The sequence below is a fragment of the Pteronotus mesoamericanus genome, unplaced genomic scaffold, assembly GCF_021234165.1.
Source record: "Pteronotus mesoamericanus isolate MK-2021 breed Mesoamerican mustached bat unplaced genomic scaffold, CSHL_Meso_final contig_752, whole genome shotgun sequence".
Classification (NCBI taxonomy): Eukaryota; Metazoa; Chordata; class Mammalia; order Chiroptera; family Mormoopidae; genus Pteronotus; species Pteronotus mesoamericanus.
The window spans coordinates 1,440,681-1,459,889 of NW_026555251.1; the positions used below are offsets into that span (position 1 = coordinate 1,440,681).

A 19,209-nucleotide genomic window follows, 5' to 3' on the forward strand; every position below is an offset into this window, starting at 1 on the left:
TCGCCCCTGCGCCAGGTCTGCGGATGCCCTGCCCTGGGAGGGGAGGGAGGTGCTCAGCTGCCATCTCTGACCAGGCTCTCCAGGGATGCAGGTGCTGTGGCTGCTGGCACCAGGCCCAGGGATTCTCCCCATCCACCTATAAAACCTCCTTACCACCTGTTTTGAAGTGTCTCTTGTACTCCTTCACTTCTAAACTTCATATCAGCTAAGATTCCATTGACTGCTCACTTTACTTTTTGGAAGATCAGCCAAGTTGTGTCTGAGTTGGGTGCAAGAGCAAGTGAACTCAGCTTCCACCTACTTGGCTGCCATCTTCCAGGTCTCTGGCCTGAAAAATTTCTGTTGAGTAATCAGATGCCAGTCTAATTGATGCTCCCTTGTGGGTAACTACCTGATTTTTTTCTTGCAGCTTTTAGGATTCTCTCCTTGTCTTTCAGCCTTGTTGTTTTAATTATGATGTGTCTTGGTGTAGGCCTCTTTGGGTTCAACTGGTTTGGGACTCTAAGCTCCCTGGACTTCTGTGACTTTTTTCCTTCAGCAGGTTAAGGAAGTTTTCAGTCATTGTGTACTCAAGTATGTTTTCAATCCCTTGCTCGCTCTCTTCTCCTGGTATTCCCATGATGCAGATGTTGTTACATTTCATGGTGTCCAAAATGCTTCTTAAGCTCTCCTCATTTAAAAAGAAAAATGTTGTTTTTTTCCTTTTGCTGCTCTGCCTGGGTGATTTTTTCCTAACTTGTCTTCCAAAACACTGATTTGATTATCTGCTTCATCTAATCTACTGTTTATTCCTTCCAGTATGTAATTTATTTCAGATATTGCATTATTTATTTCTGACTGGTCCACTTTTTATGGTTTCTGTGTCTTTTTTCATGGTGTTGAGTATCCCTATAATCATTACTCTAGACTCTCTATATGATAAATTGCTTGCCTCCATTTCACCTAGTTCTTCTTCTGGAGAATTCTCTTGTTTTTCATTTTGGGTCTGTTTCTTTGTCTTCCCATTTGGCTGCTTCTTTGTGTTTTCTACCTTAGTTGTTAAACTAATTACCCATTAAACTGATTAGCTGTTAATCTAATCAAGCTGTAATCAGCAACCAGGCTTAAGCACCACAGGGTGGGACAGAGTATTTCCTGCAGGTGGGAATTTTGCTTCCCCTCAGGCTGATGCCCCTAGGAGAGAAGTGCTCCGCCTGAGAGGAGTAGCTCCTGCACTGCGGGGGGTGACTCAGCCTTGCTGTTCCCTCAGTTCTCGCCTCAGAGCCACCACCCCAGACTCTCTTCAAGTGTCTCTAGCCCTCCCTTTGCTGGCACCCAGCATAAGTGGCTGCAAACAAGATTTTGTGCTTTGGCCATTTAAGAGGCTCTCTGCATCTCCAGCTGTCTCTCTTAGGCAGGCAGAAATCCCGCTGTTTTTCACAGCTGGGTGTTACCTGGTTTCCTTTCTGGCTCTGGTGCTGTAGGCTGGACAGCAGCCCAGTTTGGGGTTTAGACCCCACGCTTCTCAGGGGGAAACCCCTGGCTGCTGATATGTCCCTCCAGAACTTCAGCTGCCACCTGTGGGAGCCCAGCCAGCCCTCTCTTGCCCTCTCTGCACTCCCTACCTCTCATGTTGTAGTGAAGTGCTTTCTTCTCTCTTTCTGGTTTTAAGGCTTCTCTCAAGCTAGTGTTCAGTTGGTTATCCTGGATGATTTCTGTACAATTTATTTGTAATTCCAGATTGGTCCTGGGAGGAGGCTACTGTAGCTTCCACTTAGTCCTCTACTATGTTGGATCCCTTCCAAATCTTTGGAAGTACAGGCTAGTGCTGGCCTCTGGTCCCAGATGTAAAAGCTTTCAGAGACATGGTGTCTCGCTCTCTGACATTTCCTGCTCTGTACTGTTCTTCCAGAGCACTATCATGATTGAATTGGGCAAAACCCTTCCCAGTTTCATCTGCTGCTCTGAAATTGGCCTGTGGAACTTCCTGGTGACCACATATGGCAACTGCGTGGCTCTTCTGTTTTTAGGTTGTCAGAGAGCCTCCTCCGTCCCTTTGCTGCTTCTGCGCAGGCGCCAGGGCCCTGCTTGTGTTGTGGCTCAGTATTCTGTTTTCATCCACTGGTATTTTGGGTTTGTTAGTGTCACTTTGTCACTGAATTTTGTTATGTGTATTGTTGATGAGATTTAACTATCTTATTGCTCCTGTTGTTTTTGTAAAAGACTTGAGTAAAAACTCTTCGACCAACACCAACTTCCCCAAATCCTCTAAACTAAAAATTTAAATGCATCAACAGAGAAGAAACCTGTAAAAATACCAGATGCATATGTAGGTGAATTTTTATTATCTTGAGGTACAGAAGGCTTTTCTAAACATAACATTAACCAAACATTAAAGAAATGAAAAATAAAAAACTATATATATTTGACTAAATAAAAATAGGACATCTGAGTATGAAATCTGGCACAAAGAAAATAAAAGACAAAACAGATACAGGAGGAAACGTGCAATTAACAGTAAAGAAATTATTTTCTTAATATATGTGCTCTTACAAATTAATTTAAAAAATGAACTTCCAATTTGTAAAAGAAGAAATAAGATGGCCAAGAAAGATACAAAATGCAAATTAAAATGACAATCTTTTTAAGAGTATGAGATTTGCAAAGTTTAACAAAATAAATTGACATAACTTTTCTGGAGAGCAATATAGCAATATATGTGTTAAACCCTTAAAGAACACATTCCCTCCCATCCAACAATAACACTTTTAAGAATTTACCATGGGAAAATGATCATTCAAGTGTTGCAAAGATGTGTAAAAGAGGTTCACAAAAGCATCATATTTATAGGAGAAAAGTGGAAAAAATTCTAAATTGTTCATTCATTGGGGTATATGTTTAATCATTGTAAAGTGAAACAATAGGATACTTCTCAATCATTACTAATGATGATATAGAGCTAAATTTATTGAAATGGAGAGACGTTGATAATATAAGAAGACAAAAATTTAAAAAACAGCGGGTGGGGGAGTGCAGAAACCATCTTAGGCCTTCCAGCCTTCATCAGGTCCCCCAGCTGAGCCTGCCCTGGGTTGTAGAACTGCGAAAAGTAATAAATTGCTGTTGTTTTACCAACCCCCCCCCCCCCAAAAAAAAACCTAGCTATCAAAATGTGGTAATATGAACACATTTTTAAAAAATTTATTTAGTGATTTGGAGAGTGAGGGGGGAGAGAGAGAGAAAGAGAGAGAGAAAATTGTTGTTCTACTTATTTATGCATTAATTGGTTGATTCTTGTATGTGCCCTGACTGGGGACTGAACCCTCAACCTTGGCATATAGAGAGGATGCTCTAACCCACTGAGCCACCTGGCCAGGTCCTGAACACATTTTTTACTTAGAACATAAGCATGTGGTATGTGTTAACATGCAGAAAAACTGGTCACATACTATCTGAGTGTCTGTTGGATTTACTCAGTCAGGGGTGACACCACCTGCTGGGCGGGTGAAGTGCACTGTCTTCTCACTGCTTTCTGCCTTGCCTGAACTATCTATAGTATATTAATTATATGTTATATTTATTACATTATATTGATTTATTATATTTATTATATATTTATTATATTATTATATTCATATTATAATGGACATGTATAATCATAATCTGAAAAATATTCCATTAATGTTTATGAGGCCACCTTCTCTAAATTACAAGGATGATTTTATTCACCCCCTTTCCTGAACTCATATTTGTAGCCTGTAGCCATATCACACAGTTTAACATTACTCATATGCCTCTGTCATACGTTATTTACTGATGACTCTATGAGTTTTACTCACATCTGGAACACACTCAGTGTGAGTTCCTCCAAATTAAATATTGTCTTTTTGCTTCTTTTGCTATGATAATCACCATTTCTGAAGTGGTTAAACACAACTTTATATGTCTCCTACAGTCTCTTAAAAATGTTTCCAGTGACAGCTTCTATCCATGGGTGAAAATTTGCAGAGGTCTAGGACATTTATGCTCACTCTTAAGTACCTGTGATGGGACAATAGTTATGGCCCCTAAACATGTCCACATGCTAATGCCAAGAAACTGCAAATACATTGCATAACATAGCAAAGGTTGCATATAGAGTCAAGTTTCTATTCAGTGGACCTCACAATAGGGAGATAACCATGGATTATCTGGATCAGCTGAATGCACTCACTGGTGCTTAAATAGGAAAGAAGACAGAGGAGTAGCTCAGAGCCATGCGGTGTGAAAAGGGCTCAGCTGGGCGCTCACCCTTAGAGGGCAGAGAGAGGGGCCACTAGCCATGGAAGGGGCCTCCATAGGCAGGAAAAGGCAGAAAAAGTATTTTTAAAAATACAGCATGCATTTATGATAAACACTCTCAGCAAAGTGGGAATAGGGGAACCATATCTCAAAATAATAAAAACTATATATGACAAACCTACAGCTAACATTATACTGAATGAGGAAACCTAAAAGCATTTTCCTTAAAATCAGGAACAACACAGGAATGTCCACTTTCATCGCTCTTATTCCACATAGTCTTAGCCACAGCAATCAGACCAAAAAATAATATAAAATGAAGGACATTCAAATTGGAAAGAAGTAACTGTCATTATTTGCATATGACATGATATTGTATAAAAAGAATCCTGAAGGTTTCACCAAAAATTTATTAGAACTGATAAATAAATTCAGTAAAGTAGCAGGGTACAAAATTAATATTCAAAAGTTAGTGGCACATTTATACATTAATAATAAATGATCAGAAAGAGAAACTGAGAAAACATCCCCATTTACAAATGCAAAAGAATAAGGAACCTAGAAATACCTTTAACCAAGGTGGTAAGAGACCTCTACTCAGAAAATTATAAGACACTGAAGAAAGAAACTAAAGATACACGTAAGTGGAAGCATATACGGTGTTCAAGGATAGAAAGAACTAACATTGTTGGAATGAACTTCTGGCCAAGACAGAGGCACGGGTAGATACACTTTGCCTCCTCACAGAACCAGAAGAAGGACGACAACAAATTTAAAAACAAAAACATAACCATAACTGCCAGAAAATTAAACTGTATGGAAATCTGACAACCAAGGAGTGAAAGAAGAAATATTCATACAGACTGGTAGGAGGGGCGGAGATGGGCAGCTGGGTAGAGAGGACCTGAGGCAAGGTGGTGGCTGTATGACTGGGCAGTCCCACATTTGCATTTGGGTAAACCAGGAGGAACAGCTGGGGAGCAAGACAGACCATGCAACCCAGGGTTTCAGTGAGGAAACTAAAGCCTCAAAACCTCTGAGGGCAAAACCTACAGTGGTTGCAGCAGCAGGACAAAGTCCCAGTCTCACAGGAGAGTCTGTTGGAGAGACCCACAGGATCCTAGAATGTACACAAAACCACCCACCCAGGAGTCAGCACTAGAAGGGCACAATTTGCTTGTGGGTTGCAGGGGCAGTGACTGAAAGCTACCTGGGAGTTTAGCAAGTGGCATTGTTTCCTCTTAGACCCTTCCCCCCCATACAGCATCACAACACAGCAATCTGCAGTGCCCTGCCCTTGCAGAAACCTAAAGCTCCACCCCTTCCAATATAACTGGCCACTGAGATAAAGAAATATGGCCCAAATGAAAGAAGAGATCAAAGCTCAAAACACAGAACTAAGTGATGAACAGATAGCCATCCTATCAGACGTAGAGTTCAAAACACTGGTAACCTGGATGCTCACTGAATTCGTTGAGTATGGTCACAAAATGGAGGAAAAAGCAAAGGCTATTCAAAGTGAAATAAAGAAAAATTTACAGAGAACCAACAGTAAAGGGAAGGAAACCAGGCCTCAAATCAATCATTTGGAGCAGAAGGAAGAGATAAACATTCAACCAGAACAGAATGAAGAAGTAAGAATTCAAAAAAAAAAAAAAAAAAAAAAAAAAAAAAAAAAAAGAGAGAGAGAGGCTTAGGAACCTCTGGGACAACTTTAAATATTCCAACATCTGAATCATAGGGGTGCCAGAAGGGGAAGAGAAAGAGCAAGAAATTGAAAACTTACTTGAAAAAACAATGAAGGAGAACTTCCCCAATCTGGCCAAGAAAACAGACTTCCAGGAAATCCAGGAAACTCAGAGAGTCCCAAAGAAGTTGGACCCAAGGAAGCACACACCAAGGCACAGCATCATTACATTACCCAAGATGAAAGATGGGAGCATGTGAAAGGCAGCAAGAGAAAAGGAGACAGTTATGTACGAAGCAGTTCCCATAAGACTATCAGATGATTTCTCAAAAGAAACCTTGCAGGCAAGAAGGAGCTGGAAAGAAGTATTCAAAGTGATGAAAGGCAAGGACCTACAGCCGCAATTACTCTCTCCAGCAAAGCTGTCATTCAGAATGGAAGGGCAGAGAAAGTGCTTCCCAGATAAGGTCAAGTTAATGGAGTTCATCATCTCCAAGCCCTTATTATATGAAATGTTAAGGGATTTATCTAAGCAAAAGAAGAAGATAAAAAACTATGAACAGTAAAATGACAAGCTCACAACTATCAACAACCATACCTAAAAAACAAAAACAAACTAAGCAAATAACTAGAACAGGAATAGAATCATAGAAATGAAGATCAGAGGGGAGGAAGAGGAGGGAGAATGGGGGAAAAGGTACAGGGATTAAGCAGCATAAATAGCAGGTACAAAATAGGCAGGAGAGGTTAAGAACAGTATAGGAAATGGAGAAGCCAAAGAACTTACATGTATGACCCATGGATGTGAACTAAGAGAGGGAGGGAATGCTGGGTGGCAGGGCAGTGCAGGGTGGAGGGGAATAAAGGAGAGAATATAATGGGACAACTGTAAGAGCAAAATCAATAAAATATATACTAAATAAAAAAGGTAACTAGGTTACAATTGCTTGACTGGTGTTACTAGGTTACTATCCAGAAAACCTCCCACTTCTCTTGGGCTTCTGGTGTTTGCAATTCCATTTAGCAAGGGTTAGAGCTACCCTGTTGTATCTAACCCTGTAATTTATTAAGAGCTTGGCCAGAAAGGTGGCTATTTATAATAACAGGAAACTGAATGTTTCTTAAAAAGAAAAAACCTACAGCTAGAGAAATGGACCAGATTATTGGGAAGGACTGAGGGAGACCCTGCCCCACAGAGCCTTCCTGGTCGCTGCGGATGGAGAAATAAATTGTACCAGACACAGTGTGCCTGTCAGGAGAGGGGGTGGCGATTCCCTCTAGTGGAGAATGCCCCGAGCCCTTCCCTAAAAGTGGCTTTTATTGAGAACGAGCTGCGTGCAGTGGTATACAGCCTGCACGCAAAGCCTAGCAACCTGTATCAAAAAGGCTATAGATAATAAATTGGAGAAATAAAGAGGTTTGTCTTAAATCAAGGTCTGTCAGACAAGTTGGTGCCAGATGCTCATAGGCACAGTTTCGGGGTTTCAAGAATTATCTTCACTGTGAGGTAAAACACCTGTTTTTTTCTTTATCCGGCAGTGGGAAGCACAGCAAGATAACTATGTTGTTTCAGTAACTACGTTGCATTTTTTATGGCCAGATCTCCCAGGGGACCCTAGGTGTTAATATCGGTCCATGTGCCTCCCAGCATTCCAGGGGTTCCAGTGGAGGTTTATAGGCAGGGCCTAACTCAGGCGGGGCTACAATTCCCAATACCACACAAAGTGGTCCCCAACAAGGACAGTGGCTGGAAGCTTTGACTGGCTTATTTGGATAAAAATTCCTTTTCTTAGTATCTGACTGCATGCAACTTTCCACAAGACTTATTCTACTAAGATAAACTGGTAAATTGGTTTCTACTTATGGTATTAACATTTTGACCTGTTAGACACATATTCTGACCCTAAATAAAAAACAAACAAACAAAAAGTTGTTAAAATGTCCATACTACCCAAAGCAATCTATAGAGTCAAGCAAATTCTATCAAAATACCAAAGGTATATTTCATGGAACTAGAATAAATATTCAAAAAATTTATATGGAACAACAAAAGATCCCTAGTAACCTCAGCAACCTTGACACACACACACACACACACACACACACACAAAAGTTGGAGGTAACAGGCCACTTGATATCAAACTGTTCTACAAGTCCATAGTAATCAAAACAACATGGCGCTTCCATGAAGAACAGACATACGGATCAATGGAACAGACTAGAGAACACAAATATAAACTCAGGCCTATATGATCAATTAACATACAACAAAGGCAGCAGAAACATACAATGGGGCAGACAGTCTATTCAATAAATGGTGTTGGGAAAATCGGACAGATACATGCAAAAAATGAAATGACTACCTTCTTATACCATATGCAAGAATAATTTCAAAACAGATTGAAGACTTAAATGTAAGATACAAAACCATAATAATTCTAGAAAAAAACACAGGCAGTAAAATCTGACATTTCTTTTAGCTGATATATCTCTTCAGTCAAGGAAAACAAAACAAAACAAAAAACCCTACACAAATGGGATGACATCCAATTAAAATATTTTTGTACAGAACAGGAAACCATCAACAAAATGAAAAGGCAGCCTAATAAATCGGAGAACATATTCAACAATGATACATATGGTGAGGTTAATATCCAAGATTTATAAAGAACTCATACTACTCAACACCAAAAAATGGACACTCCAATTAAAAAATGGGCAGAAGACATGAATAGACACTTCTCCAAAGATGATACACAGATGGCCAATAAACAAATGAGAAGATGCTCAACATCACTAATTGTCAGAGAGATGCTAATTAAAACCATAATGAGACATCACCTCACACCTGTCTCAATGCTTACCATCAGTAAATCTACAAATGACAAGAATTAGAGAGGATGTGGAGAAAAGGGAACCTTTGTGCACTGTGGTGAAAACAGATGGGTGTAGGCACTGTGGAAAAACATTATGGAGTTTCTTGAAAAAATTAAAAGTGGTCAGTGGAATGGAGGTGTGAGAAGTCCCCCTAGACTCTCCCCATGAAGTTTCAACAATTTGAACAGCTATAGTTTATCAAAGGTTCCCTGTTTAATGTACAAACACATCTGAGAGATTGAAGCTCTGAAATCCCTGAAGGTGGCTAAGTGGAAGCAAACTGGGGAGAGGGAAAGGAACAAGAGCTGAGGTCATGCTAGGGATGCAGCCTGGAGTTCACAGCTCAAAGCTCATTGCAGGCCTCAGCCCAGAGAGGAGAGGAGCCAGATTGTTACTTGGACTCCAGCCAGGAAGAGCAGAGAGCTGCAGTGAGCATTTCTGCAGGAGTGGTCAGTACCTGCTATGGCTGAACCCAGTGGCCTGGGCAGGGACAAAGCACACAGGTGCAGCCATGGTTGCCTGGCTGTCAGCATTACATGTAGAGAAACAAAGCCAGGAGCCTCACTGTCTACTCTCACTCTCCCAGAGCTAGTAGTGGGCCCTAGAAGAAGCTGTAGCAGTAACTGTTGGGTGGCAGAGGACATTACATGCAAACTTGAGAAGCTGTGCAATAGAATCATCATTTTCTGGAGCGATAGGCAGCTCAGCAACTATTCCCGCGGTCAGGTGGAGGTACAGAGGGGAAGCCACTGAGACACGCCAGTTAACCACGGCCGGAGAACACAGAAGTAGCCAGCGTCCCCCAGCTTCTCCCAACTGCAGCTGCAGTGGCTGCACTGTCAGCACCGCCTGGCTGGGGGACACAGGGTTGGGGTGTCATGAATTTGGAACCCAACCAACCACCACATTTTTCTGCAGGGGTGGTGCTCTGCAACTGAGATGACCTGAATGCAGAGAAAATACCCATCTTAACAGGGGACAAAAGACATTTTCTATCACTCCACAAAAATCTGAAAACCAGAGAAGTGCAAGAGAACTAAAAAATTTGTGTTTCAACACCACCTACTAAGAAACAATAGAAAAACTTATATTTTTCCTTTTTTTATTGTTGTTTAATTACAGTTGTCCCCATTCCCCCCCCATTGCTCTCTTCCACCCTACCCACCCCACTTCTCACATCCAGTCCTCCCCCCTTGTCTTTGTCCCTGTGTCCTTCATACCTGCTCCTTGACAGCCCTTCCCCTTCTTCTCCCGGTAATCAGTCCCTCCCCCGCCCCTCTGGTCACTGTTGGCTTTTTATTTCCATGTCTCTGGTTCTATTTTGCTTGCTTGTTTGTATTATTTTTTTATTGTTGTTCAGTCACAGTTGTCCCACATTTTGCCCATGGCTCTCCCCTTCCTTGTGCTCCCCACTCCCATAGCCGATCTGCACCCCGTAGTCCGAGCCCATGGGTCCTCTCCACGTGTGCCTCGACTGGGCCCTTCCCTCTCTTTCTCCCATTGTTCCACACCCTCCTCCTCGCTGGTCACTGTCAGTCTGTTCTTTATTTCTATGTTTCTGGTTCTATTTTGCTCATTTATTTGTTTCATTGAAGAGGTTCCATTTACAAGTGTGATCATATGGTATTTGTCTTTCAGTTCTGGCTTATATTGCTTAGCATAATGCTCTCCAGTTCCATCCATGCTGTTGTGAAGGGTAGAAGCTCCTTCTTTTTTCCTGCTGTGTAGTATTCCATTGTGCAAATGTACCATAGTTGTTAGATCCACTCATTTACTGATGGGCACTTAGGCTGCTTCCAGCACTTGGCCACTGTAAATTGTGCTGCTATGAACATTGAGGTGTATGTGATCTTTTGAATTGGTGAGAATCAACAGAAAAACCTCTTATAAATCTGATAGATAGAGAAATGCCATTAATACACAGATACCTAGAAAAAGAAGAAATTCATTGAATACCATACATAACCAAAGCAACAAGGCTGCTCAGAAAGAAGATAAAAAAAAATCACCAGAAAATAAACATAAAGGCATGGAAATATGTGACATAATGACAGGGACTTCAAGGCCGCAGTTCTGAAAAGACTCAACTAGTTACCAGAAAGGACAGACAGGCAGTGTAATGAACTCAGAAATGATACCAATGAGCAAAAGAAGAATTCTACAAAAGAGATTACAACTTTAAGGAAGAACCAGATAGAAATTTTGGACATGAAGAATTCAATTCAAAAAAGGGGATTAACTAGCGAACTGATGAGACGGAAGAAACACTTAGCAACATCAAAGATAGAAATCTAAAAATGATGCAGAGGTAAGAGAAACTTGAACAAAAGAAAAGGAAGAACTCTATGAGAACTATCTGACTTCATCAGAAAGAGCAATATAAGATTAACAGGCATTACAGAAGAAAAAGAGAGGAAGGGAAATTAGAAAGCCTGTTCAAATATATAGTTGACAGGAACTTTCCAATCCTATGGAAAGAGCTAATCCTCAAATCTAAGAAGAAAACAGCTACCTCAATCCAAAAAGGCCTTCTCCAAGGCACAGTGTATTAAAGCTGTCAAAAATTAATGACAGAGAAAGTAATCTCAAGGCAGCCAGGAAAAGAGAATAACAGCAACCTATAAAGGAAAGCCTATTAAAATGGAACTGGACTTCTCAGCAGAAACTCCATATGCTAAGAGAGAGGGAAATCAAATATTCACACTACCAACAGGGATAAATTACCATTCAAGAATAATAAATCCAGCAAAATTATACTTTAGATACAAGGAGAAATCAAGACTTTTCCAGACATATAAAAACTGAAAAAATTTACCACCAGAAGGCCCCCATTTGATGAAACACTCAAGGGGTTAGTCTACCTGAAACAACAAACAATATGTCACAAAAACTACAAGTATGATCACCAACACGCAGTCAGAAGTAGAAAATTACAACTATTTTTCAGAATAAGGCACTATACACTTAAATAGCACATAAAGTTTAAAGGCAGTAATAACATTTAAAAAGAGAAAAGACAATAGCTACTGAAACTTAGAAATGAACTCAGAGTGTAAATAAGAATAATATGTGACAAAAAAGGAATAAGTCTGAATTTGCACAGGGAAATGCGGTTTAGACACATTCAGAAGAAAAAAAAAAGCTATGTATATAAGGAAGTTTCTTTTACATACTCCAAATGGTAACCTCACACAAAAACCCCAAAACTGAAACACATAAGTTAAAAAAAGAAAAAGTATAGAATACAACAAAACAAAAGAAACAGACAGAAACACAAAGGAAACACAATGGAGGCACAGAGCTATAAAGAAACAAAAGATAAAATGGCTACAGAAAATTCTCAAACATCAATAATTACCCTGAATGTGAATGGACTGAATTCATCAATAAAAAGGCAGAGAGTAGCAGATTGGATTAAAAAACAAAAACAAACAAACAAACAAAAACCCCAACCATATGCTGCCTTCAGGAGACAAGCTTGCACTGCAAAGATTTAAAGTGAAAGGGTAGAAAATGATTCTTCAAGCAAATAGTACCTATAGAAAAGCAAGTATATCCATACTTATATCTGACAAAACAGATTTCAGCACAACAAAAGTAAAAAAAGATAAATGTGGACACTTTATAATGATAAAGGGGACACTACATCAAGAAGACACCCCATCAGAGCGTGTGTGTGTGTGTGTGTGTCTGAAACAGATAAAAACACAATAATAATAGGGGACCTAAATACTCATTTACAGCTTCCAAACAGAAAATCAATACAGAAATATCAGCCTTAAATGACACACTACATTAAATATACATTCTTCTCTATCACACATGAAACATTCTCAAAAACAGACCATATGTGGGGACACAAAATTAGTGTCAACAAATTTAAGAAGACTGAAATCATACAAAGCATATTCTCCAACCACAATGTTTTGAAGTTAAAAATCAATTACTAAAAGAAAGTGAAAACACATATACAAATATGGGGAGATTAAACAACATGCTACTAAGGAAATGACTGGGTCAAAGAAGAAATAAAAGGTGAGATCAAAATATATGCAAGACAAATGAGAATGACAGTATAATATGTCAAAACTTTTGGGATGCAGTAAAAGCAATAATAAGAGAGAAGTTTCTATCATTACAAGCTTCTTTCAAGAAACAAGAGAAACACCAAGCAAATAACCTAACATTACATCTTAAGGAACTGGAAAAAGAAAAACAAAAGGAGCCCAAAGTCAGGAGAAGAAAAGAAATAATAAACATTAGAGCAGAACTGAATAAAATAGAGAGCAGACAATACAAAAAAAAAATCAATGCAACAAAGAGCTGGTTCTTTAAAAATATTAATAAAATTGACAAACCTCTTCCTAAACTCACTGTGAAAAAAAGAGAAAACACACAAATAAACAAAATAAGAAATGAAAGAGAAAAAGTTACACAGCCATCAAATAAACACAAAGGCTCATAAAAGAATACTAAGAAAGACTATGTATGCCACAAAATTCAATAACCTAGCAGAGGTGGGTAAGTTTCTAGAAATATATAACCTTCCTAGATTGAATCAATTGGAAAATATAAGTGGGCTGATCAATAGTGAAGTAATTAAAACAGCCATCAAATACCTCCCCAAAAGTAAATGTCCAGGGCCAGATCGCTTTACTAGTAAATTCTAGCAATCATTTGAATAAGATTTGATAACTATCCTCTTCAAACTCTTCCAAAAATTTGAAGGGGCAATGTAACAAGGTAGATTGGACCTGAGATCTCTGGAAAGTAGGGGAGACCCCAGATCAAGGGGAACTCCCCCAAATTCAGGACTAGAGGATGCTCCCCCACCAAGAAAAGGCAGGGAGGTAGGGAAAGCTGCCCAGGCTGCAGATTAAAAGCACCCTGCCTTCTCCAAGATAGGGAGAAGCTTACGGAGCAGAAGGCATATTGCATAACAAAGGCAGCCATCAACTGTGAAGAAGCAAGCCCCCATTACCCTGACAACCAGGCAGCCTAGGCCTTCACAGCAGGGAGGGAGTGGGAGGACATGTTGTCTCTTACTCCGCTAGAGGTGGGGCAAAGCAAATATGGCCAATAATAGCCCTCATTGGTTGGAAAGCTGGACATTCCCACTGGCTTCCAGAGCACATGGGATTCCAGGAGAGAGGACTTTTAAATAGCAGGAGGAGAGAAGCTTGTTCCCTTGGCTCTTGGATCATGGTGCTTTGACTCGGGGCTCTTGGTCTTACATGTGCTAGGATGCTCTGGGTCTCTGGCCCTTGTTCCCAGATTGGATGGGAACACTTGTATCTGCTGGTCCCACCAGGGGCTTAGGCCCTGAAGGGTGGGAAGCTTGCTCCTGGAGGCAGAGTTCTACACTGGGATGAGTGCCTTACCAGGCTCCAGTCTCTGAGATGTTATGATCCAGTGCAGCAAGGCACGTGGGTCCCGGACAGCTACATGGAGACTGAGAGCAGTGCACCCCAGAACCTGAGAAAAGAGCTGCTGAAAAAAGATGGCGACTTTGAAACCTGTGAGTGCACATTCCAGAGAGGATGGAGATCTGGTTGCATGGCTAGCTTACACTCTGAAATGACAGATTAGGAAATGGGGAACTTCTGGGCATGATTTTGGCTTGTAATCTTTTGGGGAGCAAGAGAAGTTCTGGGCCTCATGAGAGAGAAGTGCTCAGAGAAGGAGTACTCTCAGCACCACCCTGCCCACCAAAATTGGAACCCTGTTAATAAAAACCTGTTTCCTTCCACACAAATCTTTAGGTCAGGTGTATACTAGGTCACAAGTGGCTGAACTTATGCTGCACAGTTATGTAATATTTCCTAGCATGTTTTATGAGATGAATATAACCCTGACATCAAAACCTGACAAGGATAATGCACAAAAACTACAGGCTAAGTTCTCTGATGAATACAGATGCAAAAATCTTAAACAAAATACTAGCAAATTGGATGCAACAATACATTAAAAAGTAATACACCATGATAGAGTGGGAATCATTCTAGAGGCACAAAAATTGTTCAACATATGCAAATCAATCAACGTGATACACCATATTAACAAAATAAAAAAAAAACTGTATGATCTTATCAACAGGCGCAGAAAAAACATTAGACAAAATACAACATGCTATCTAATCATAATCATGTTATGATTAGAACACCCAATAAAATGAGCATAGAAGGAAAATACCTCAACAAAAAAAGGCCACATGTGACAAACCCTCAGCCAGTATCACTCTCAATGGTGAAAAACTGAAAGCTTTTCCTCTAAAATCAGGAAGAAGATAAGGATGCCCACTGGCACCACTCTTATTCAACATAGTTCTGGAAGTTTAGCCAGAGCATTCAGGCAAGAGGAAGAAATAATATATATTTAAATTTAGAAGGAAGAAGTAAAAATATTACTTTTGCAGATGACATAATTCTGTATATAGAAAACCCTAATGACTCCACCAAAAGACTATTAGAAACAATTGAAAAATGCAGTAAAGTTGCAGGATATGAAATGAATCAATGTACAAAAATCCACTGCTTTTCTATATACTAACAATAAAACTTCAGAAAAAAATAATAAAAACAGCCCTGGCTGGGTGGCTCAGTTCTTTAGAGTGTCATCAGGATATGCCAGGGTTGTGGGTTCACTCTCCAGTCAGGGCACATACAAGAAGCAAGAAATGAATGCATAAATAAGTGGAACAACAAAATCAATGTTTCTTTCTTTCTTTCTCTCTCTCTCTCTCCCCCCCTCCTTCCTTCTTTCTTTTTCTAAAAATAAATTTAATTTGGCTGAGTGGATATAAACAAAAAAAACTACATTTTATCTATGAGTTACTATCCTTAGATTTAAGAGGAGGCATAGCATAAAAGTGAAATGACAGAAAAAGATATTCCATCCAGAAGTAACCCAAAGAGATCAATGGTGGCCATAATTATATCAAACGAAAGAGATTGTAGGTAAATAATTGTCACAAGAGACAAAGAAAGAAGTCATGTAATCATAAAAGGATTGATTTATCAAGAATATATAGCAATTATAGCCATGACTGGTGTGGCTCAGTGGGTTGGTGTCAGCCTGCAAACGGAAAGGCCATGGGTTCACCTCCCAGTCAGGGCACAGGCCTGGGGTGCAGGCCAGGTCCCCAGTTGGGGTGTGCAAGAGAGGCAGCCAATCGGTGTTTCTCTCACACTTCAATGTTTCTCTCCCTCTCCCTGTCCATTCCCCTCTGTCTAAAAATAAATAAATCTTTAGATAAAATCAATTTAGATAAAGATTTTGATAAAATCTTTAGAAAAAAATCAATTTAAAAAAGTAATAAAAATTCTTTTGCAAATGCAACAAAAAAGAATAAAATACCTAGGAATAAATAAATTTACCAAAGAATGTGAAAGATCTATGTGCTGAAAACTATAAAGCATTATTAAGAGAGATTGGAATAGACACAATGAAGTGGAAAGATATTCCATGTTGATGGACTGGAAGAATTAACATAGTTAAAATGGCCATGTTACCCACAGCATTATACACATTTAATGCAATCCCTATAAAAATCCTAATTTTTAAAGAACGAGAACAAAAAATCATCAGATTTATATGGAACCACAAAAGGCCCTGGATAGCCAAAGAAATCATGAGAAAAAAGAATAAAGTTGGAGGTATCACAGTACTTGACTTCAAATTACACTACATAGCTACGATAATCAAACAGCATGGTGTTGGCAGAAAAACATATACAATGACAAACTGAACAGAAATGAGAGCCCAGAAACAAAACCACATATATATGAGCAAGTAATTTTTGACAAAGTGGTCAATAAAAAACCACAATGGAGAAAAGAACACCTCTTTAGCAAATGGTGCTGGGAAAAACAGAAAGCCACATGCAAAAGAATGAAACTAGATTACAGCTTTTCTCCATGTACAAAAATTAATTCGAAATGGATCAAAGATCTAAATATAAGATGTGAAACAATAAATTACAAGGAATAAAACATATGTTCTAAACTTATAGTTCTTGGTTGTAGAGAACATTCTATGAATTTGACTCCAAAGGCAAAGCAAGTGGAGGCAAAAATAAGTGAATGGGACTATATCAAACTAAAAAGCTCCTACACAACAACAGAAACTGACAACAAAACAAAATGGCAACCAACTGAATGGAAGATGATATTTGCAAATGACAGCTCTGATAAGGGATTAACATTCAAAATATATAGAGAACTCCAACAACTCAACACCTAACAAACATCCAATTAAAAAAAATGAGCAGAGAACCTGAACAGAAACTTCTAAGAAGACACACAAATGGCCAACAGATATTTTAAAAGATATTCAACTTCACTAGCTATTAGGGAAGTGCAAATAAACTACAATGAGATACCACCCGACATCTGTTGTAATAGTTTTAATCAACAAATAAGCTAATAACAAGTGTTGGAGAGCCTGTGGAGAGAAAGGAATTCTCATTCACTGGTGGTGGGAATGTAAATTGATGCAGCCACTATAGAAAACACTACAATGATTTCTCAAAAAATTAACAATAAAGTTACCATATAACTCAGCAATTCCTTTTCTGGTTGGCTAACCACAAAACTAGAAAACATTTATTAATGAAGATATACACACTCCTGTGTTAACTGCAGCATTATTCATGGTGACTAAGACATGAAGACAACCAAAGTGTCCTTTGATAGATGATTAGGTAAGGAAAATACAGTGTATATATAACTATGGAATAGTACTTGGCCACAAGAGAGAATGAAATACTGCCATTTACGACAAAATGCATGGACCTTGAGATTATGCTAAACGCAATAAATTAGTCAGAAAAAACTAATAACCATATGATTTCACTCATATGTAGGATATAAAACTAAAACTCAAAGACACAGACAATAGTATGGTGTTTATCAGAGGGACGGGGGTGAGGAGAGAAGTAAAGTATAAAGGGTAGCCAAGCATATGGCGATGGGAGATTATTTGAGTGTGGGTGGTGGGCACACAGTGCAATATTCAGATCATATATTACAGAAATGCGCACTTGAGCCCCCGCCCCGGCCAGGCCATGCTCCCTAATGGCACCTCTGCTTAGGTCGCTCCAAACCTCTGCAGCGGCCATGCGCGCGCCCGCTAACGTGGTCGCACCCCTACCCTCCGCCTGGGTCCAGTCCTCCTTCCAGCTGGGCCAGCCTTGCGACGCCTGTGAGAGCGACAAAGCTACGCCCCACGGAAGGGGCACGCTCTCACATTCAAGGTGCAGAAAATGGGTTTCAAGTTAGGCTTAGTATCAAAACAGCTCTGGGAGATAAAGCATATGCCTGGGATACAAATGAAGAATATCTCTTCAAAGCAATGGTAGTTTTCTTCATGAGAAAAGTTCCCAAGAGAGAAAAACCAGAAATTTCCCATGTCCTACCTTGCAATGTAACCCAGTGGGTGTCATTCTGGTTTGTGGTTACAGATCCTTCGAAAAATCACACCCTTCCTGTGATGAGATACAGTCAGCCATAGAATGAATAGGAACCGGATCAATAATGCCTTCTTTTTGAAAGACCAGACTCTGGAATTTTAAAAAATTCCTTCCACTCTTGCACCACCCGTTGACCCATCTGTGCCCATCTGGATTATTATATTTGGTATGATATTTTGTATCGCCATACTTACATTTACACTATTGATTTTATCAGGAATCTGGCAACGTAGAAGGAAGAACAAAGGACCATCTGAAGTGGAGGACACTGAAGATAAGTGTAAAAACACTGTCACAATTGAAAATGGCATTCCCTGTGACCCCCCTGGACACGAAGAGATGGCACATTAATGATACCTTTATGACAGAGGATGAGTGGCTCATCCCTCTTTGAAGGGCTGCAGTTTTGCTTCCCAAGGAACTCAACACTTGTTTCTGTGCAGCTGTTGAGCACCACAAATTATCAAGGGCAGATTACATATTTTTTTCACCTTTCTTCTTTTGTGAGAAATTTTGAATGCACACGAAAGTGAAAGGCAATCAGTTATACCCATGAAGACCGTTGGAATCATAAGCTGCTGAGTACTCAAGGAATTCTAAAATATTTTCCTGACAACACAGTGTGTAAGTGTAGTCATTTGGCGTTTGTAACTATTGATTTAAAAGCCCATCTGTATTTAAGCATTTCTAAAAATAAGGTCAGGCCACAATATATATTTCACACTCTGAAGAAAAACCTAAGGAAAAACATTTTTCCTGTGGCAAATACCTATAATATGGTGTAGAAATCATTGAAAATTGATCCTTTTGAATATTGTTTATATCACTCTGTATATGACAAGTAATAAGCAAGAATAAAAGTAATTATTGTAAATGCGATGGCTAAAAATTGGAGTGTTGATAAACAAGGTGGAAT

General features: G+C 39.5%; 1 pseudogene; it reads left to right on the plus strand.

Moving 5' to 3' along the window:
- Nucleotides 1-14,269: 14,269 nt before the first annotated feature.
- LOC129079086 (collectrin-like) lies at nt 14,270-18,687 on the plus strand (annotated as a pseudogene).
- Nucleotides 18,688-19,209: the final 522 nt, after the last annotated feature.